Raw genomic sequence first — 22,964 nt, 5'->3', positions numbered from 1 at the left:
CATGGGGTCGCAAAGAGTTGGACATGACTGAGCGACTGAACTGAACTGGACTGAGAAAGACTAAATTCAGATTAAATATTTCTATTAATTTACGCATATAGGACTAATTCAATAAATTATCTTTCTCTGAAGATCTCAAAACATTTAACAGCTTTATCACTAGAAATCTCATAGTCTGAGCTGTGAGGTGGGAAAAGAAAAGGAGTGAGAGAGGTGGGACTGATCAGTATCACTTACCCCATGATTGCTAATTTCTGCTGCTGTCCTTATTCTGCTTGCAGATAGACATTTCAATATTTTCCACATGACACCACAAAGTATTTCAATACAGCAATATCCCACTAAAGCTCTTCACCTGTGCAAAATCCAAAAGTCATTTTACTTACAGCCATGGCTAGTCAGACATTTACAAACATCACAAAAAATAAAACTTTGATAATTGAGCAATTTTAATTCAGTATTCATCAGTGTAGGAATTATTGCTTTCTGTGCATCAACAACCAAATCTAATAAGTAAATGAAATTGGGAGCCATTAATGAACACAAAGGAAGTGTTAGCTGTGGAAGGAATAGTGAAAACTATGATTTGCCATAGTATTCATGTCAGCCAGGTAAATAACTGCTTATCATATTCTCCCTAAGGGATCAATTAAAACTGAATCTCAAATGATGAAATGTATTTTCAGCAATGGAAACAGACTCCTTTTGCCATTGCTCCTATTTTGTTTACATATCAGTTCAGTTCAGTTCAGTTGCTTGGTTGCGTCTGACTCTTTGTGACCCCATGGACAGGAGAATGCCATGCTTCCCTGTCTATCACCAACTCCCTAAGCTTACTCAAACTCATGTCCCATTGAGTCAGTGATGCCATCCAACCATCTCATCCTCTGTCATCCCCTTCTCCTCCCACTTTCAATCTTTCCTAGCATCAGGGTCTTTTCCAATGAGTCAGTTCTTTTCATCAGATAGCCAAAGAATTGGAGTTTCAGCTTCAGTATCAATCCTTCCAGTGAATATTCAGGACTGATTTCCTTTAGGATGGACTGGTTGGATCACATTGCAGTCCAAGGGACTCTAAAGAGTCTTCTTGAACATCACAATTCAAAAGTATCAATTCTTCAGTGCTCAACTTTTTTTATAGTCTAACTGTTACATCCATACATGATTTCTGGAAAAACCATAGCTTTGACTAGACAGAACTTTGTTGACAAAATAATGTCTCTGTTTTTAGTATGCTGTCTAGGTTGGCCATAGCTTTTCTTCCAAGGAGCAAGTGCCTTTTAATTTCATGGCTACAGTCACCATCTGCAGTGATTTTGGAGCCTCCAAAAATAAAGTCTTTCACTGTTTCCATTGTTTCCCCCTCTATTTGCCATGAAGTGATGAGAGTGGATGCCATGATCTTAGTTTTCTGAGCATTGAGTTTTAAGCCAACTTTTTCACTCTCCTCTTTCACTTTCATCAAGAGGCTTTTTAGTTCCTCTTCACTTTCTGCCATAAGGGTGGTGTCATCTGCACATCCAAGATTATTGATATTTCTCCCAGCAATCTTGATTCCAGATTGTGCTTCATCCAGCCCAGCATTTCATATGATGTACTCTTCATATAAGTTAAATAAGCAAGGTGACAATATACAGCCTGTTTGCCTATATTCATCAATATGTTTGCATATATTCATCATTAATTAGCATAATCATATTTTTCAATGTATTGTAATTAAGTAAAACATATTATTCCAAATTAAGAAAAAAATACCAATTACATGCATACACACACATGTATATTCACAACACACATGTATATTTCAGATGACTTTAATAGAACTACAGGTGAATTTTAACCTTGGATTTGTTGCTCACATGATGTGCAGCTTTAGGTAAATTATTTAAATGCTTGAATTTTAGAACTTGGAAAGTAGTTAAGATAATTTACCTGAGATTGATGCTACTAATTGATGTTACTAAATTGCATTTACATGTTGGGGATTATGCTTGAAAGAGATAAAGATTGATTTGGTGTAATGACACTTGGCCATCTAGGAAAACAGTCATGGACCTCATTTCTTCCCGCAGACTTGATAACCAACTCTGCACCAATTCTTTTCCTCCTTGTCTCCTGCTTTTATGTTTTGAAGTTTACACTCTTGTTTCTGTTCAATCACTATTTACTGTGGCCTACTGCAACCCCAAATTCACCTCTTCTTCCTGATTAAAATTTTACTCTCACCTTCCTCTTCTCATCTTTCTCATCTATGGAGAAGTTCTCACCTACACCTGTTTGGGGATTGTGGCTTCTCTGATCTGTTTCCAATATTAACACCTCTTTTTGAAAACATAAATTCTTTCTTAGTGACTTCTGCATTCACATAGAAAATCTGTTATAACCCACGTAACAGTTATACATATTGGACTTTGTTGCCAGAAAGCACCATTTTTCTGCCTAATTCTTAGCAGTTATTGACTTTGTTACCTACCTTATTTTACACTATATATTTTACACAATATATTTTACACTTATTTTACACAATATATTTTACACAATATATTTTAGAATATATTTTCTCAGATTGAGACTTTTGACCACTTGAGATTTTCCTCTCTACCTTTAGGGTTCTATAAATAGTTGCTTTAATAGTGCTACAAATAGTACATGAGACATTTCTTCCTGAACACTTCTTTAGACTCAGCTTCTGTCAAAGAGGATGTATTAGTCATCTGCATGTATGCTTTAACAACCATCACTGTGCTTTGATCTTGATGCACACTCAGTAAACTTAAAAAATTCAACTGAATAAGGAACTATTGAGAATTATAGAAGGAATTTCTATTTCCAGTGATAAATGCATATGTCTTTCACCCATCCGTCCCCATGGCCATTGAAGTGATAGGAATAATGTTTTGAACAATTAATGTATGACAGCCCTGGAAAATAGGAGAATTCCTTTAGCTGATTAGAAATGTGGGGGAATTTCTATTTTCAAAGAGTGATTTCAAAACAATACTGGGAACAGATCAAAGAAGCCACAGTCCCAAAACAGGTTGTAGGTGAGAACTTCTCCATAAATGAATGTCCTTCCTCCTTAGCTAACCTGAAGAAACTCTAACCTCAGAGTCATCTGGTAGGAAGAGTAATAGTGGCTTATGGGACAATCAACAAGTGAAGAGCAAGTATAGAGCAAGCATATATATATATATTATTGCTCTTTACTTTTTAAATTTTTTGATTGATATATGATTGCAGTTGTAATACATATATGTGTTTAGTGTACCAGAAGAAAATTAAAAAAAAAACACACATTTTAAATATCAAAGAAATAATAATTAATTTATATTAAATTTTTAAAAAAGAAAACAATAAGTTTTCATTCTGGATTTGAATTGAGAGAAAAGAACAAGAACATCCCATCTTCAGTAGGGGCTTCCCTAGTAGTTCAGTTGGTAAAGAATCTTCCTGAAATGCAGGGGATCAGGGTCAGGAAGATCCTTTGATCCTCGGGTCAGGAAGATCCCCTGGAGGAGGAAATGGCCACCCACTCCAGTACTCTTGCCTGGAGAATCCCACGGATAGAGGAGCCTCATAGGCTACAGTCCTTGGGATCACAAAGAGTTGGATACAACTGTGCAACTAACTTTCAATCTTTAATGTGTAGATTTTATTTTCATTGCTATTTTTTTTCATAGTGAATATGTATTTGACAGACACAGTTTCCTTTTCTGACTTCCCTGCTAATTAAGTAATATGATTCAATGATCAACTGTGTTGGTCTCAATCAATACAATCTCTATGAGTCCCCAATTTTCAAACCTCTGTGAAGCTAGCAGTCATGGTTTAAACCTGGCTAGCAGAGTACATTGGGAAGCTTGCTGGTAAATTCTGACAAATGGGACAGATGTTCCAGCACAGCCCTGTTTGCCCTTCATCCTGCCCTGAAAATAGATATGATGGCTGGAGCTACAGCAGCAATTTACATACAAGAGGAAATAAACATGAGTGTAAAAGAGTACAACTGTCTGTGACATTATTGTGCAGCTGAATGGCTGGATGGAGCTTCTCTGATGGCTCAGAGAGTAAAGAATCTGCCTGCGATGCAGGAGACCTGGGTTCAATCTCTGGGTTGGGAAGATCCCTTGGAGGAGGGCATGGCAACCCAGTCCCAGTATTCTTGCCTGGAGAATACCCATAGACAGAGGAGCCTGGTGGGCTACAGTCCATGGGGTCACAAAGAGTCGGACACAACTGAGCGACTAAGCATACATGGTTTGTTTGTGCATCCCTTTCCTCAAGAATATTGGTTAGGTGACAAAATGAAATCCCCACTTGTTTAAATGAATGTTTTTCTAGTTATCTGCTAGTTGTATTTTAAATTAATAACTTAAGAAAAAAGTTAACATTTCTAATTCCTCAGTTTTAAAAGTTTAATTGAATATAAATTATAAAAGTGCCTACAGAGATAAACATTTTAATATGAATATGAAGTAGTAAAACTAAACTTAACTTACAAACCAAGAGGGTTGATAATTTTCATGTTAAATTCCTACAAGCTTTTTATTGTTAAAAAAATCTCAAAATTGACATTAATGACAAGATTGTGTCAGATTTCTATCAAGCCCATTCAAATGAAATCATTTCATAGCCCTCCACTGAGTCACTAAAATATTCTCAAATTTAAAAGAATGTCAGCTTTTTATCCAGTTAGCCCTAGAAGGAGAGTCTGTGATATGGATATCCTGGACTTTTTTTTTTTTTTTTTTTTATCCTGGACCTTTGAAACTGACAGAAATGCCTAACTAACCTGGCACTGTTATAATGCAAAACACACCCTGTTTTGGTGACTTGGGGTCTGTCTATTCCTGTTTCTGACAAATACTGGCACTATCAAGAAATAAAGGCTGTCAGTCCTCTTCGATGGGTAATTTTATAAGGGGCTAATTTTTCCACACTGCCTAATGAAATTTTGCTAGCAAATAAGTGCCTGAAACATATGGAGATAACGATCATTAGATCCAAAGGAACTGTTATCTTTGGAACTGTCAGAGTTGAAATTTTAAAGGGATAAAACTTAATATTTATATGTATATATATTTAAATAAATTGCTTTTGTCTAGTCAAACACATGTGTTAAGGCTAAAGAGAGAATCTGTGATAATATCTACAACTGTTTGATAATTCATTAGCCAGCATCATGTTTACATGTTTTGCTTGCTTTTTTTGTTTACATCTTTCTTGCTCCATCCTGGTCACCTGAGTTTATTATTGGTATCATTTAATAGTAGTACTGTATTACACAGACCTAAATGAAGGTCTTTCTTTGTGTCTATAAAATAATTCAGCCTCACAATTATTATCTTTAGAATATAATTATTTTATGTACACACTCTATCTCTCCAAATTGATTGTAGGCACTCAAAAGAGAGACTGCATGTTAACTTTATTTTAAAGTAAGAACATGGAATTGTTCTGCCAGAAATAATTCAATATATTTATTATTAATGCTGATAATTATGGCATTTAATGATAGAGTAAAAATAGTATGCCTGCATTTTAATGATACTTATGAATTGCATACATGATTCACTTTTTGGTTGAGGGTTTGCTTCAATCAATATATTCTGTTATCACAGAATGGGAAATATCAGGTAGAAACTGGCTCATGCCAGAGTGCCTAAGTAAGTAAATTAACACTTATATACTCTCACCAAAGCAAGCCTAAGTAAAAAATAGCCTAAGTGGGGAGAGTATTGGTGGTGGTGTTTTTAACAATGATCACAAGAGAGTCTCTGATTGGTCGAAAGAATGTTGCTGTTGTATCCCTAAGTTTTGTCTAACTCTTTTGAGACCCCACAGACTGGAGTTCACCAGGCTCCTCAGTCCATAGCATTTTTCAGGCAAAAATGCTGGAGTGGTTACCATTTCTTTCTCCAAGGGATCTTCCCAACCCAGGGATCGAAACCAAGTCTCCTGCATTGGCAGGCACGTTCTTTACTGAGGAAAGACTGTAAGGCTAAATAAATAGACAAATAGATAAATAGATAAACTTGCCTTGAAGTCTAAAGTTGTTTTTTTTTTTTTTTTCAAAAGACCAGGATATATACAACATACAAACAGTTGCATGTTGTATACATTCTTATCTATTAAACAAGACTTTCCAATCATACCTGAGTTTAATGTGAGAGAAATCCCAAGTGTCCATAGGTATAGACTTCAGCCCAGCCTTTCACACTTAGACTAGCACTTGCATCTCCTGGTTCCTTTCTTTCTTTACCATTTTGTCTCGGACAGCTGATTTTATCCTTCTTGTTTATAAAGGAGGGCTATAAAAACAATGTAATTAAACTAGACCATGTACACAGGAAACAACACAGTCCCTTATGTTTTGTCTCTCAAGAGACACAGGAAGAGAGACTAATTATTTTCCCACATTTATTTAATGAAATGTTAGATAACATTTCCTGTTGGATTTATAGATCAGATTTGGTCTTAGAATCAACATGATATCAAGAGTTAATGTCAGAGTGGGGAACAGTATTTATAGGAATTAAAATTCAATGAAATTTCAGCAAAGGCTCAACAATATAACCATAGTTCTTTTCTTCTCTGTCACACAGATCATAAGGCTACCCCTTGGTTAATGTTTTACCTTACCTATAATCTCTAGACTCAAGAATGCAAAGGCATTTTGGTGACAAACCATTTATTTACAAGCGAATTATTGTTTCCTTTATTCATAGTGAACTCATCCTACTTTTGCTTACTCAGAGTAAGCAAAATCAAATTTTATACCATGTGAGCTTTATTAAAATTTTAAAAATAAGATCTTTTGAGACTTAAAATGAATTCTTCCAGTAGGACTATTCTGATTTAATCATAAATGTAGTGGTAAAAGGAAGAAAAAATATAGTCAAGGTTTTGGAATTACCTATTATGTTCTACTCCAAATATGGAAATCTGACTTTTCTTTTTTGAAACTAGGCAAGTACATTTAATTATGTGATTGTGCCTTGCCCCTGTAAATAATGAGTAGGAAAATTCACTTAACCTGGTAAAATGTGAAAACATTGATTATTTTCTAACAAACCCGGTACCCAGTAATCATACTCAGTATGTATTAAGCTCCATTTCATATTTTTTCTTTAATGGGAGGTGAGAAATTCATTCCTAGTTCAAATTTTTGTAGCAGACAAACATGGATTTGGATTATAGATTCAAATGGTATCTCTTCTTCAAAACCACCCAAATACATTTGCAGGGAAATAAAGCCAACATTGATAGCATATTTGGCCAAAGTGATGTCAAGAAAATCTGACAAAAATATTAGAAAAATAAAAGTTCATAATAAAAACAGTGAATTTAAAAATATTTCCTGAAAACATTATGTAGTAAAAGAAGGAGCATAGTAGCCAGAAGCAAGAGCACAGGGGAGAAAATATCACTGTAATCCCTTGCTAATTCTCACAGATCTGAACTCTCTGTGGAAACTGAGATATGAAGCTCACTGGCCCTAGGCATATTTATAAAACATCAAAAGTGAAAAAGGTTACACCAAGTTTCAAGAAAGCTTGATCTTTATGTTAAAAAAAAAAAATGAGAAAACCTAATCTTTTGCTAGCTCAGTGTAAGATGAGAGTTTTTCTAGTCAAATCATGAATGTTAAGAAAATACTTTCCAAAACAGAAATAGCATTTTTTGAAAGTCTCAATCAGTTCAGTCGCTCAGTCGTGTCCAACTCTTTGTGACCCCATGGACGCCAGGCCTCCCTGTCCATCACCAACTCCCGGAGTTTACTCAAACTCATGTCCATTGAGTCGGTGATGCCATCCAACCATCTCATCCTCTGTCATCCCCTTCTCCTCCCACATTCAATCTTTCTCAGCATCACGGTCTTTTCCATTGAGTCTGTTCTTCTCATCAAGTGGCCAAAGTATTGGAGTTTCAGCTTCAGCATCAGTCCTTCCAATGAATATTCAGGACTGATTTCCTTTAGGGTTGACTGGCTGGATCTCCTTGCAGTCCAAGGGACTCCCAAGAATCTTCTCCAGCACCACATTTAAAAAGCAACAATTCTTTGGCCCTCAGCTTTCTTTATAGTCCAACTCTCACATCCATACATGACAACTGGAAAAATCATAGCCTTGACTAGATAGACCTTTGTTGGCAAGGTATATATAACAAAACAATAGTATTTAGAATATCAAAGAACACATAAAGCTACACTACTAAAATGGCAGAGTTTTAATGATAACATATAACAGCTTTTTTATACAATAACATATCAGTTCAGTTCAGTTGCTCAGTCCTGTCCGACTCTTTGCGACCCCATGAATCGCAGCATGCCAGGCCTCCCTGTCCATCACCAACTCACGAAGTTCACCCAGACTCACATCCATCAAGTCAGTGATGCCATCCAGCAATCTCATCCTCTGTCGTCCCCTTCTCCTCCTGCCCCCAATCCCTCCCAGCATCAGGGTCTTTTCCAATGAGTCAACTCTTCGCGTGAGGTGGCCAAAGTACTGGAGTTTCAGCTTTAGCATCAGTCCTTCCAAAGAAATCCCAGGGCTGATCTCCTTCAGATTGGACTGGTTGGATCTCCTTGCAGTCCAAGGGACTCTCAAGAGTCTTCTCCAACACCACAGTTCAAAAGCATCAATTCTTCGGCGCTCAGCCTTCTTCACAGTCCAACTCTCACATCCATACATGACCACAGGAAAAACCATAGCCTTGACTAGACGAACCTTTGTTGGCAAAGTAATGTCTCTGCTTTTCAATATGCTATCTAGGTTGGTCATAACTTTCCTTCCAAGGAGTAAGCGTCTTTTAATTTCATGGCTGCAGTCACCATCTGCAATGATTTTGGAGCCCCAAAAAATAAAGTCTGACACTGTTTCCACTGTTTCTCCATCTATTTCCCATGAGTGATGGGACTGAATGCCATGATCTTCATTTTCTGAATGTTGAGCTTTAAGCCAACTTTATCACTCTCCATTTTCACTTTCATCAAGAGGCTTTTTAGTTCTTCTTCCCTTTCTGCCATAAGGGTGGTGTCATCTGCATGTCTGAGGTGATTGATATTTCTCCCGGCAATCTTGATTCCAGCTTGTGCTTCTTCCAGTCCAGCGTTTCTTGATGTACTCTGCATATAAGTTCAATAAGCAGGGTGACAATATACAGCCTTGACATACTTCTTTTCCTATTTGTAACCAGTCTGTTGTTCCATGTCCAGTTCTAACTGTTGCTTCCTGATCTGCATACAAATTTCTCAAGAGGCAGATCATGTGGTCTGGTATTCCCATCTCCTTCAGAATTCTCCACAGTTTATTGTGATCCACACAGTTAAAGGCTTTGGCATAGTCAGTAAAGCAGAAATAGATGCTTTTCTGGAACTCTCTTGCTTTTTCCATGATCCAGCGGATGTTGGCAATTTGATCTCTGGTTCCTCTGCCTTTTCTAAAACCAGCTTGAACATCAAGAATTTCACGGTTCACATATTGCTGAAGAATTTTGAGTATTACTTTAGTAACGTGTGAGATGAGTGCAATTGTGTGGTAGTTTGAGCATTCTTTGGCATTGCCTTTCTTTGGGATTGGAATGAAAACTGATTTTTTCCAGTCCTGTGGCCACTGTTGAGTTTTCCAAATTTGCTGGCATATTGAGTGCAGCACTTTCACAGCATCATCTGTCAGGATTTGGAATAGCTCAACTGGAATTTCATCACCTCCACTAGCTTTGTTCGTAGTGATGCTTTCTAAGGCCCACTTGACTTCACATTCCAGGATGTCTGGCTCTAGGTCAGTGATCACACCATCGTGATTAACTAGGTCATGAAGATCTTTTTTGTACAGTTCTTCTATGTATTCTTGCCACCTCTTCTTAATATCTTCTGCTTCTGTTAGGTCCATACCATTTCTGTCCTTTATCGAGCTCATCTTTGCATGAAATGTTCCCTTGGTATCTCTAATTTTCTTGAAGAGATCCCTAGTCTTTCCCATTCTGTTATTTTCCTCTATTTCTTTGCATTGAAGGCTTTCTTATCTCTTCTTGCTATTCTTTGGAACTCTGCATTCAGATGCTTATATCTTTCCTTTTCTCCTTTGCTTTTTGCTTCTCTTCTTTTCACAGCTATTTGTAAGGCCTCCCCAGACAGCATTTTGCTTTTTTGCATTTCTTTTCCACGGGGATGGTCTTGATCCCTGTCTCCTGTACCATGTCACGAACCTCACTTCATAGTTCATCAGGCACTCTGTCAGATCTATGCCCTTAAATCTATCTCTCACTTCCACTGTATAATCATAAGGGATTTGAAATAGGTCATATCTGAATGGTCTAGTGGTTTTCCCTACTTTCTTCAATTTAAGTCTGAACATATAATAGCAACTAAAAAAAATTTAAAGATTATATTTGATGATTTAGGTTATAAAACAATATCCTAGTGAACAAAATAAGTTATGTAAAAGATTTAACCTTTTATAGTTTTAAAGGATATTTTCCCTATAAGGATGAATTGTAAAATAATATATTTAGGAGAGATTGAAAACAAAGTCATATAATAAATTTTGATCATTGAAGAAAATATATGACTATTAAAATCCTAATAATAACCATCTTCCCATAGATCTTAATGATAATTTTATACACAATATTATACTTCTGGATTTGGATGGTCATTGGTAAGACATTAAACGATGAAATTTCTACTGAAACTAATTCATCATTGTCTTTCTAATGAACAAAAGCAAAGTCATTTAGAAGATAAAAAGATGCATCATAGAGAGAGAATCATCATGAGTATTTGTTTTTGTTTTGAATTTTTACTTCTATCATGTTAAAGAACAAATAGTAGCAGTTTTTTTTGTTGTTGTTCCATTATTGTGTCTGATTCTTTGCAATCCCATGGACTGCAGCATGCCAGGCCTCCCTGTCCTTCACCATCTCCCAGAGCTTGCTCAAAATCATGTCCATTGAGTCGGTGATGCCATCCAACCATCTCATCCTCTGTTGTCCCCTTCTCATCCTGCCTTCAATCCTTTCCGGCATCAAGGTCTTTTGAAGGGCTGAAATTTAGTCACCTACCACTTTAAATGAAGTATCCCCTTAGATTTTATGGCAATACTTCTCAAATTGAATGCATGTAAGGATCACCTGACTTACTAGATGAAAGTTAAATTTTTAGGTAATGCCCCTGAGATATTGATCATTATAAATCATCTAGAGACCTAGAATCTACAACTTTAACAAGTTCTCCAGGAGTTTGGGTTATAGTTGCATATTGGCTATATGTTTAAGAAATAGTATCCTAGAGACTCAAGTAAAAGCCCACTTCCCATATTTTTCCTCCCTGGTAGTAGAGAGAAGTCTTATACCCTTTTGAAATACAGAGAAAAGACTACTGCATTGTTGACTTACAGAAAGTCATGGTGGGGGACCGTCCAGCCACTAAAATCTTTTCTCTTCTTGGCCCATAGTAAGGACAGCTGTGACATGATTGCCCAGGGGCCACATTTGCAGATAGGTGAGCACGCGATCAAGCTCTCACCAGTAGAAAATCATTAAAAGTTGTATGTCATTTCTACTCTGTGCATTTAAGAATGGTGTCATGCTGAGACTTCCCTGTGTGGCCCAGTGTTTAAGAATCTGCCTTGCAAAGGAGAACATGGGTTTGACTCCTGGTGAGGGAACTAAGATCGCACATGCCATGGGGCAACTAGCCTTCATGCAGCAACAGCTGAGCCCATACGCCACAATTAGAGACGCCTGTGCATTGCAACAGGAGAAGGAAATGGTAACCCACTCCAGTATTCTTGCCTAGAGAATCCTGTGGACAGAGGAGCCTGGTGGGCTGCTGTCCATAGGGTCACACAGAGTCAGACATGACTGAAGCAACTTAGCATGCATGCATGCATTGGAGAAGGAAATGGCAACCCACTCCAGTATTCTTGCCTGGAGAATCCCAGGGACAGAGGAGCCTGGTGGGCTGCCGCCTAAATGGGGTTGCACAAAGTCAGACACGACTGAAGCAGCTTAGCAGCAGCAGTGGCAGTACATTGCAACAAAATATCCCACATGCCACAACAAAGACCTCACGTGAAGCAACTAAGACCTGACACAACCAGGTAAATAATAAATATGTAAGTAAACATTTCTCCCCTCCTTCATGGGACTTGCAGGGTGATGATCAGAGAGAATTTAAAAGCCATGTTGCAAAGTAGGAAGAGCTGCCTATCCCCAAATGACTGTCACTTGTTGATGTAGATCACCATTCCTGAACTAAGTGGGAGGGAAATCAACTCTATGTTTTAAAACCTCTGAAATAATGTTGACTCACTAATTAGTGATACTAGCTACTCTACAAAGTATAAAGAAAAATCTTATCTTTATAATACTTTTATTATAATTAATGTTGTTTGTTGCTGTTGTTCACTCTCTCATGTATGATTCTTTGCAACCCCATGAACTGCAGCAATCCAGGCTTCCCTATCCTTGAACTATTTCCCAGAGTATGCTCAGACTCATGTCCATTGAGTCGGTTATGCCATCCGACCATCTCATCCTGTCACCCTCTTCTCTTCCTGCCGTCTGTCTTTCCAGCATCAGGGTCTTTTCCAGTGCGTCAGTTTTTTGCATCAAGTGGCCAAAGTATTGGAGCTTCAGCTTCAGCATCAGTCCTTCCAATGAATATTCAGGACTAATTTCCTTTAGGATTGACTGGTTTGATCTCCTTGTCATCCAAGGGACTCTCAAGAGTCTTCTCCAACACGACAGTTCAGAAGCATCAATTCTTCAGCGCTCAGCTTTCTTTATTGTCCAACTCTCAAATCCATTACATGACTACTGGAAAAATCATAGCTTTGACTAGATGGACCTTTGTCGGTGAAGTGATGTCTACTTTTTAAATAGGTTTATCATAGCTTTCTCTCCAAGGGCCAAGCATCTTTTAATTTCCTGGCTGCAGTTACTGTCCTCAGTGATTCTGAAGCCCAACAAAATAAAATCTGTCACTGTTTCCACTTTTTCCCCATCTACTTGAATTCTAACTCTAGACCAAGCACTAAGCTATTGCTGTAAACATCACCTCATTTCATCATTCAAACCACCTCATAATGTGACACATTTTACCAGTAAGGCAGCTGAAGGCATAAAAAGGTCACAGAACTGATTTCAGGCTATTCATCCAGCAAATGTTAAGTTGGAATCTGCTAGAGTCAGGGTTCCAACCCAAATGTGTGTATTGAGATTTTTGCTCTAAACTCTATAAATTCAGGGAAAAAAATATTTGCATTAATTTCCACAGAAAACTTAGGAATTTATTGTATCCATAGACCTAATGATGACACTTTCCAGCATCATATTTAAACTGATAATCTTATAATCCCTAAAAAATGTCTCTTTCAGTGACAAGGAGATTAATATTTCAGGGGCTGAAAAAGAACTTTAACAACAAAACAATGTGAAATAAAGATCCGAGATAAGATATCCCCAAGAGGACTGGTCAACCATAGAATTAAATTAGGGATGGCATGGGGATCAGGCTTCTTAGACTCTGACAAAACAGACTATCCCACAACAAGATCAAGCCACAGTAGGAAAATTAGTTTCTTCTGCTTAGGGCAAGGAAATAAACTGGGATCTGGTCTCAGTAAAACAGCAAGCATTTTTTTTTTAATTCCCTCTTGTTTCTTAATTATATCCTTTTTATGATTCCATTTGTACCTGGCTATAATTTGTTCTTAGGAATGAATGTTGAAAATTATGACAAGAAAATAATTATCCACTCCTTATTAGGCAAGGCTGATAAAACATAAGAAATCCAGTGCCCAGTCCTGTTATTCACAGTAGAATCCTACAGGGGAGAACTGACAAGCCTGTTGTAGCTTGAAGACATTATGCTGCAGACTACAAGAATTCAGGGCAGCAAAAAATTGCTAATTTTTCCTTGTAAGATCAACTTTTTAAACACTTACCTGCACTTGAAATTCTGGTGTCCTGGGTATATACTGAGCAATTTCCTTCACCTCTTTTTTCAAGTGATAGAACAAATTGGAGTAAAAAAAAAAAAAAAAAGCTTCAGTAGTCTTATAGGTCAATGAATTGATGGCCCTTCAAACAAATACATTTAAAATACCTATTAATTATTAGTTTAGAAGAGCAGTTGAGTAGTCTAGGGAGGACTTCAGGAAGAAATAGTTTTAGCTCACATACTGTTTAACATAGAAGAAGTTCTATACTTCACAGGACTCTTGCCTTAGAAGGCATTTCATGGCTCATTCTATACAAAAATAAGGGTACTTTTGACTATCATGACTGAAGGGCATTGCTGGAATCGGTTGAAGGAGCCATGAATGAGTGACATTTTGCAATGTAAAGGGTAGTTTTTCTACACAGTAAGGAGCAACATCTGTCCCACAGATTTAATGCATTACTGGATCTTTATGGGTCAAGTACATGCTTATGACTTTCTGAACTTATTTTTGCATGATTTTAGAAGGCGTTAAATTCTGTAGTCATATAGCTGGAAATTTAGGGAAATTTTCAGCACTGTTCTCTTTTGAACATTACTAAGAATTGTTATCATTTAGAAAAATTAAATTACCAATGGTGGTGCTTGATTCACCATTTAAGGATATCTATCAATGTAAATGTGTGGATGTTGAATTCATAATAATATTTAAATATATAAGGATAATTATATACACACATATGTATATATATGTGTGTGTTTAATTAGTTCTCATTTCAAAATGCCAAATAAAGGGAAAATGTTAGCAATATTTAGTTGAAATTTGAAGTTGAGTTTTATAGCTTTGCCTACTAATCTACTGTCATGAAGTACTCTGCCAATTTTTCTTTTTTTAATTAAACAATGGAATGATCAAAATTAAGTGTACACTTGCCAAAAAAAAAACAAATGCCATTGTATTTGACAAAATTATACTTTCAAGATTTAAAGTAGTGTCTGAGAGCTATAATCCTGTCCCTGAAATGCTTATAAATATTCTAATCAGAATAATAAAGCACTCACTCCTTAAAAAATAGGAAATTGATGACAAAAATATCAAAAGCTAAAAAATATTGGAGAAATACATTTATCCACTTCAGAAGGTCATTAGTTCAAGAAAAGAGAAAAATCCAAATCAAATTATTTTCTTCTATTGAATTAAGCAGTGAAGATGATTGAAGAAGAATCTATAAGCTAGTGAAAGTTGAACAAAAAATCCATCTCTGTAATGAATAACAGATAAGCATCTTTTCTTTAGAGGTGAATGGAAGTACCCTGCTTAAAAATAAAGTTCTGTTGCTTGGAGATGTATGGTTTATCACTAATTAAAAAGCCAAAGAGGAAATGTGAGTTTCAGAATTGCTAACTTGGCAGCTGTGCTCTCAGGTCTGCTGCAGGGGGTGACATTCACTGATGTCAGTTGGCCCCTCTACTGTCTGGACCCATCATTGTATTCATAGTGAGGCCGCACTTTCTGTAGGCTGTTCCAGTGAGTGCAGCGGTGATACCAGCACAAGTCTATTCTAATAGGGCACTGCTGCTGCTGCTGCTAAGTCGCTTCAGTCGAGTCCGACTCTGTGAGACCCCATAGACGGCAGCCCACCAGGCTCCCCCATCCCTGGGATTCTCCAGGCAAGAACACTGGAGTGGGTTGCCATTTCCCTCTCCAATGCATGAAAGTGAAAAGTGAAAGTGAAGTTGCTCAGTCATGACTGACTCTTCACGACCCCATGGACTGCAGCCTACCAGGCTCCTCCATCCATGGGATTTTCCAGGCAAGAGTACTGGAGTGGGGTGCCATTGCCTTCTCCAATGCATGAAAGTGAAAAGTCAAAGTGAAGTCGCTAGGTTCCTCTAAAAGGTGACTTTAACTTGAGGATCTCCCATCTGCCTCTTCCAATTTCTTCTTAAAACTGCTCTGTAGTCCAAGGTTCGTTATTTCCAATCCTCCTTTTCCTCTCTCCTTTCACAGGTGTCAGACCTGTGTTGCAATCTGAAGACACTCTTTATCTTCTGTTTCCTTCCCTTTGTTCTTCACAGGCATTTCCTCAAATAAATTTGTAAATGTCTAATCCTGCCTTAGTTTTCTGAATGTTGAGCTTTAAGCCAACTTTTTCACTCTCCACTTTCACTTTCATCAAGAAGCTTTTACTTTCTCTTCACTTTCTGCCATAAGGGTGATATCATCTGCATATCTGAGGTTATTGATATTTCTCCTGGCAATCTTGATTCCAGCTTGTGCTTCTTCCAGCTCAGCATTTCTCATGATGTACTCTGCATATAAGTTCAATAAGCAGGGTGACAATATACAGCCTTGACGTACTCCTTTTCCTATTTGGAACCAGTCTGTTGTTCCATGTCCAGTTCTAACTGTTGCTTCCTGATCTGCATACAGGTTTCTAAAGAGGAAGGTCAGGTGGTCAGGTATTCTCATCACTTTCAGAAGTTTCCACAGTTTATTGTGATCCACACAGTCAAAGGCTTTGGCATAGTCAATAAAGCAGAAATAGATGTTTTTCTGGAACTCTCTTGCTTTTCCATGATCCAGTGGATGCTGGCAATTTGATCTCTGGTTCCTCTGCTTGAACATCTGGAGGTTCACTGTTCATGTATTGCTGAAGCCTGGCTTGGAGAATTTTGAGCATTACTTTACTAGCGTGTGAGATGAGTGCAATTGTGCAGTAGTTTGAGCATTCTTTGGCATTGCCTTTCTTTGGAGTTGGAATGAAAACTGACCTTTCCAGTCCTGTGGCCACTGCTGAGTTTTCCAAATTTGCTGACATATCGAGAGCAGCACTTTCACAACATCATCTTTCAGGATGGGAAATAGATGGGGAGACAGTGGAAACAGTGGCAGACTTTATTTTGGGGGGCTCCAAAATCACTGCAGATGGTGATTGCAGCCAAGAAATTAAAAGACGCTTACTCCTTGGAAGGAAAGTTATGACCAACCTAGATAGCATATTGAAAAGCAGAAATATTACTTTGCCAACAAAGGTCCTTCTAGTCAAGTCTATGGTTTTTCCAGTGGTCATGTATGGATGTGAGGGTTGGACTATGAAGAAAGCTGAGCACTGAACAATTGATGCTTTTGGTTTTTTTTGTATGTTTATTTGTTTTTGAATCAGATGTTAGCTTTATTTTTAATTTTTTGAGGTAATTCCATAATATCTTCCTTAGGGGTTGCACCAACATATATTTCTACAATACCCCAGAGCTCCCTTTTCTACAGTCTCAATCACATGTATTTTCTTTTTTTAACAGCCATATTAATAAGGAATCTTAGATATTAGCCTTCAATTTTCCTCCTTCAGTGGTTTGTGGTGATGTTCTCATATACTTTAACCTTACTTTTATTAAAACACACACCATATATATTATCAGTTTTATTTTTACCTGTGGCGGATTCATTTTGATATTTGGCAAAACTAATACAATTATGTAAAGTTTAAAAATAAAATAAAATTTTTTAAAAAAAGAGTTTTCAAACATAGATAATTGAGGCATTTCCTATTCATTCCCATATTTACCATTTTCAATGTTCTTCTATTAAGGAGCTAAAGATTCCCATGTGTTATTACTTTACTTCTGCCTGAATGACTTTCATTAAATGTTACTTCTAAGGCTAGCATAATGACCACAAATTTGCTCAGGTTTGTGATCTAAAAAAGGTTTTTTTGGTCTCCATTTTTTTTTATTTTTTTATTATTATTATTTTTTTTACTTTACAATATTGTATTGGTTTTGCCATACATCAACATACATCCTCCACTGGTGTACACGTGTTCCCCATCCTGAACCTCCCTCCCACCTCCCTCCCCATGCTTTTGAACTGTGATTTTGGAGAAGACTCTCGAGAGTCCCTTGGACTGCAAGGAGATCCAACCAGTCCATTCTGAAGGAGGTCAGCCCTGGGATTTCTTTGGAAGGAATGATGCTGAAGCTGAAACTCCAGTACTTTGGCCACCTCATGCGAAGAGTTGACTCATTGGAAAAGACTCTGATGCTGGGAGGGATTGGGGGCAGGAGGAGAAGGGGACGACAGAGGATGAGATGGCTGGATGGCATCACCGACTCAACGGACATGTGTTTGAGTGAACTCCAGCAGTTGGTGTTGGACAGGGAGGCCTGGCGTGCTGCGATTCATGGGGTCGTAAAGAGTCGGACATGACTTAACAACTGAACTGAACTGAACTGAATCCTGCCTTGGTGTCTGCCTCTTGAAGAACCTGAGCTGACACCCTAACAACGAGTACTTTATACTTGTGACAATTTTTATAACCTTTATATGTCAGTTTACATAAAAATTTTCCTCTCTACAACATCATTGCTTATGAAAAAGATGGAGTCCTGGGTATAGTAAGTCAGTAACATGGATTTAAAGTCTCATTTTAAAAGTTGAATCAAGTATTTTAGCATGTATTTCAGTATTCATCAGTTATACTTAACCACTGAGAATTTAAGTTAAAGATTTCATAAACCAAAGAATGTTGCTGTTAGTGACACTCATATAATTAATGTGACCCAATGAATGATTAATTTCACAAACTTATTGAAAAGACAATAAGGAAGAAATGAACAACTGATCTTAAACTTATTCTAAAAGGATTTTGTTCACTAATTGATTCTGTTGTAGAATGCTTTTAATCAAGTAAAAATTGAATAGCAAAGTTAAAATATTATGAAATGATGTGACATATATTTAATATGCATTTTAAAAGATAAATGAGGTCCTTCTTATGCAATAAAGTAAAAGAATATTAGTAAATTAATTATCAATCATAAACAATTTAAAAAATTCTTACTTGCCAAGAACTTTCAGTTTCTATCTTTGTAGCAGTTAAATATGGATAAGCTCAAGCACACAGAAATGAAACTACACTGCTCTCATTTGTGTTCTATTTAAAAAGATATAATGCTTAAATTTAAAAATCTGTATGAACATGCAATCCTAGATTGGATGATTAATCCATTTGAAATGGATATGAAACATGCTAGCCAGTAATTCAGGAAGAATTAATTAAAAGATGATTTTGAAGCCAGCACATGATTTAATACATCTAATTATGATAAGTTTTGAACCCAATTAAAACTTACATAACTTACTTCTGGAAAGAAACTAAATTTATTATTAGAGCATTTCCAGCTATGTATTTCAATTAAAACAGGTGTTTGAATAGAGTAATACAGTTACTAGAAGGCAACAAAGCCAATTAAAAATAAATAACAGAAAAATTTCAGTATTAAACAGTGAAAGAACAAAATTCTTTTGTGTAGCAGAGACACATGAAATGCAGAGATCTCATTGAACTTTTTTAGTAAAGGTGATCTAACATATATTTCATATTTGCTTACTAACTTGAAAATTATACATTCACATGTTTGTTAGAAGCATCTTTGTCTTTCAGGCTACAAGGACATAGTCTCAAAACATCTACTGTCTATATCTATAGCATTTCATAGTGTTATCTTTTTCTTTCAAATATCCAATTTTCTTCTATATGATTGCTAAGGTCTTTTATACAGAAACTAATATTTGTCTCTACAAGAAATTTTTACATTAAAAATTGCTTTTTCTTCCTTTGAGTAATAGATCTACCTGCATTTTAGGTTTTCACATGGTCACATTCCCTCTCTCCTCTGTAGCTAGGTTTGTCCTTATGACTACGTTTGGTCAATAGCCTAAGAAAGAGTTAATGTCTATAGTTTTGAATCTTTCCTTAGCAATGGAGCCCCATATCCTAGGTGTCTTTTCCCCACTTGCTGGTGGTTAAGAAGCGGGTGGCACTGCTTGCTACAACCTCGAAAGGACATGTTGGCATTGGCCAAGCCATCTGCTCTTCCCTGGACTGCTCACCTCTAGACTGCATTATAGGTTAAATCTATTGTACATAAAGCTTCACATTTGAATCCCTTTGTTAGTCTATTTCTTAACAGTACAAACTGTGCATTTGTTGGGTTTGTTTTCTGTGATACTTGTGACTGCTCTGGTCTGTGTCATAAAACAGAGAAGTGCTTTGCCATAACTTACATCTAAGGACCAGTTTATTTGTGAGAATATTTTCTTCTTCATTGCCTCCAACCTCCACAGTCTGTAATTTGTCTTGGCATATTATTCCAATGCCCATTAATGTCATTTCCTTGTTTCTTTAATCAAATGCAAAACAAAAAAAAAGCCATAACCTGGTCTATTTTTACTTTGCGTAACACCAATATTTTTCTGTCTTCTTCTATCCTTCTTATATAGATGGTCTCTGAGGTTTTTTTTTTTTTAACTTTTCTTAAAGCAACACTTAATAATTATAATTAATATTCAATAATTATACCTGAGTATGAATTATAATTCATATGAATATGTATGTATATATTTCATATATATCTATATATTATAGCTATTTCATTATATGTTTATATTTCATCATGTCTGAGTAATTTGCATTATCAGTTATTTCTTTATTTGCCTTTATATTTTAGATAAGAAACATATATAAATTTTTCAAAATTCAGTGTTTATGTTATCCATGGATAGTAAATGGAGCATGTCTTATAACTAGAATTTTATAATAGTATGTGTATTATTATAAAACATGAGAATAGAGTCCAAAAGTCTTGAAATCATTGCTCTGGCATGAAATCTCCCACTGCTAGCCCAAGTGGCTTATCCAAAACTCTCTTGCAAGTATGCATATCACATTTCTCAGGAAAAACTATGGAAAATACAGTCCATCTGGGCCAGTAGATTGGTGTCTGATGGATTGGAATTCATCACTGGGGTTCACCTAGGCCTTCAATCATTCAGGTCTTAAGTAGCCACATCAGTAAGAAATGTTTCAAGAAAGACTACCTTGGGAGAAACTAGATTTCACTTAAGGCAAAGTAGTAGAAGCAGTATCATGACATGGATGACATGAAGGAATGTTTTCTAGAGAAAAAGACATACCATGGGGCAGAGCAGTGTTAGGGGAAGCATACTGACTGAAACCGCCCACCCTGGCCAGGCACCCTAGTGACCATTTGCATGAGTTGTTTTACGACAGGAGGTCCTGGTAAGGAACACGGAACTAATAAGCCATCACCAACCAGAAGAGTTCGGGAAAGGTCAAAAGGAGACACTATGTGTCCGACCACCTCCCAGAATCCTTCTCATGGGCATCCATCTTGGCTGAGTGATGCATGCACCACCAGGAAGGACTCTGAGTCAGAATTATTAGCTAAAGACAACCCAGAAACTAATCCCATCAACATAAAACCCGAGACTGCGAGCCACATGGCAGAGCAGTCCTCCTGGGTTCCCTTACCCTGCTGCTCTCTGCCCAGGCACCCGTTCCCAATAAAATCTCTTGCTTTGTCAGCACATGTATCTCCTCTGACAGTTCATTTCTGAGTGCTAGCCAAAAGCCCACTTTCAGGCCCTAGAAAGGGTCACCCTTCCTGCAACAGCAGAACAGAAAGATACAGCATGGAATCCGGAGTCCCATAAATAGTTACAAAGATTAAAAGCTGGAAAAACAAAGGAAGAGGGGAAATTTTTCAGCTGGAGAATAAAAATATAGGAGGGATTTTCATTTAGTTATCCATTAACATGGGTTTCCCTGATGGTTCAGCAGTAAAGAATCTGCCTAAAATACAGGAGACATAGGAAATGTGGGTTCCATCCCTGGGTCAGGAAGATCCCCTGGAGGAGGACATGGCAACCCACTCCAGTATTCTTACCTGGAGAATTCCATAGACAGATGACCGTGGCGGGCTACAGTCCATGGGGTCGCAAAAAGTTGAACATGATTGAGTGGCTAAGCATGCATGCATCCATGAATACATTTGACTTCCATCTCTTCCACAGTTTGAAGCAAGCATTAGAGGGAGATTATGAAGCAAAAATACATCATGATCTTAATGCATATTGTAGAATAGTGGTTAGAAATAGGAGCTGAGTTGACTTTGAGGTGATGAGTAGCTATGACTTACTAAGAGACTGTTATCTGATACACGATATCTTAGGGGCTTTCTATATATTTTCTCATTTACTGTCAACATTCATGGAATCATAAACTTTAAACTGTAAATTTTATTTTATGTAAATTATACCTCAATACACGTGATTATCAAGCAAAACAAAACAAAAGAAAAACAAAAACAAAACCCTCCATGTATACTGGCTTAGATAGAATTCTATTATTTGAATCAGCTGCTGCTAAGTCGCTGCAGTCGTGTCCGACTCTGTGCGACCCCATAGACAGAAGCCCACCAGGCTCCCCCATCCCTGGGATTCTCCAGGCAAGAACACTGGAGTGGGGTGCCATTGCCTTCTCCTTGAATCAACTAGAGTTACTCATTTTTCAGTGTGGTTAATTCTTCTGTTGAGAAAAACACATGAGTTTATTTATTAGGGGAAGGAATGACAGCAGGATAAACCATAATCTAGTTGCAAAGTACAGTGAAAACAAGAAATTATTTTGAACATTTGGGAAGAAGGACAGGTACTAAAAAGGATATGATATAGGTTAATTCTCTACACATTTTAGTTTACCTAAACCTTTCTCTGAATGGGCCATTCTGAATCAGGAACACTAATTTTGATTCTATTCCCTCTAGGCTTTATTTGCATATGTTTTTTATCTTATACCACATTTAAGTAAATCAGACTAATTACTATACACAAACACATATGAGAAGCAATATTTGGACAGTGATGATCATCTTAAAATGTGACTGTATGAGGTGATTGGAATTTCATTAAAATTAAAAATAGAAGTCCCTGAGGAAGAAAACTTACATGTATATATGAATAAAGTTAATTCTTTAATATTATATCAACTGGGCATGTCTTTATTGTAGCAGGGAAGTGATACAATAGTATTTTTGGACCTTTGAATAGTCTTTCAGTGGAATAAAAAGAGATAGTATTTGGTGCACAGATGGTTTAAATAGTGTTTGTACATTGTGTAGGCATTAAAGAACTATCATTAAAATATTATTA

At 36.9% G+C, this 22,964-nt stretch overlaps 1 long non-coding RNA gene across 1 annotated transcript; it reads right to left on the bottom strand.

The window, feature by feature from the left end:
* Window positions 1–236: 236 nt before the first annotated feature.
* On the bottom strand, window positions 237–21,851 carry LOC129635932 (uncharacterized). Its single transcript, XR_008706546.1, has 3 exons — window positions 21,701–21,851; window positions 13,953–14,005; window positions 237–355 (listed from the first exon to the last, which is right to left on the bottom strand). It is a non-coding gene; the product is annotated as an uncharacterized LOC129635932 (long non-coding RNA).
* Window positions 21,852–22,964: the final 1,113 nt, after the last annotated feature.

Source organism: Bubalus kerabau, chromosome 21 (genome assembly GCF_029407905.1).
Source record: "Bubalus kerabau isolate K-KA32 ecotype Philippines breed swamp buffalo chromosome 21, PCC_UOA_SB_1v2, whole genome shotgun sequence".
NCBI classification, from domain to species: domain Eukaryota; kingdom Metazoa; phylum Chordata; class Mammalia; order Artiodactyla; family Bovidae; genus Bubalus; species Bubalus kerabau.
The sequence above is the reverse complement of the archived record's forward strand: the minus strand, read 5'-3'. Positions and strand labels throughout refer to the sequence as shown.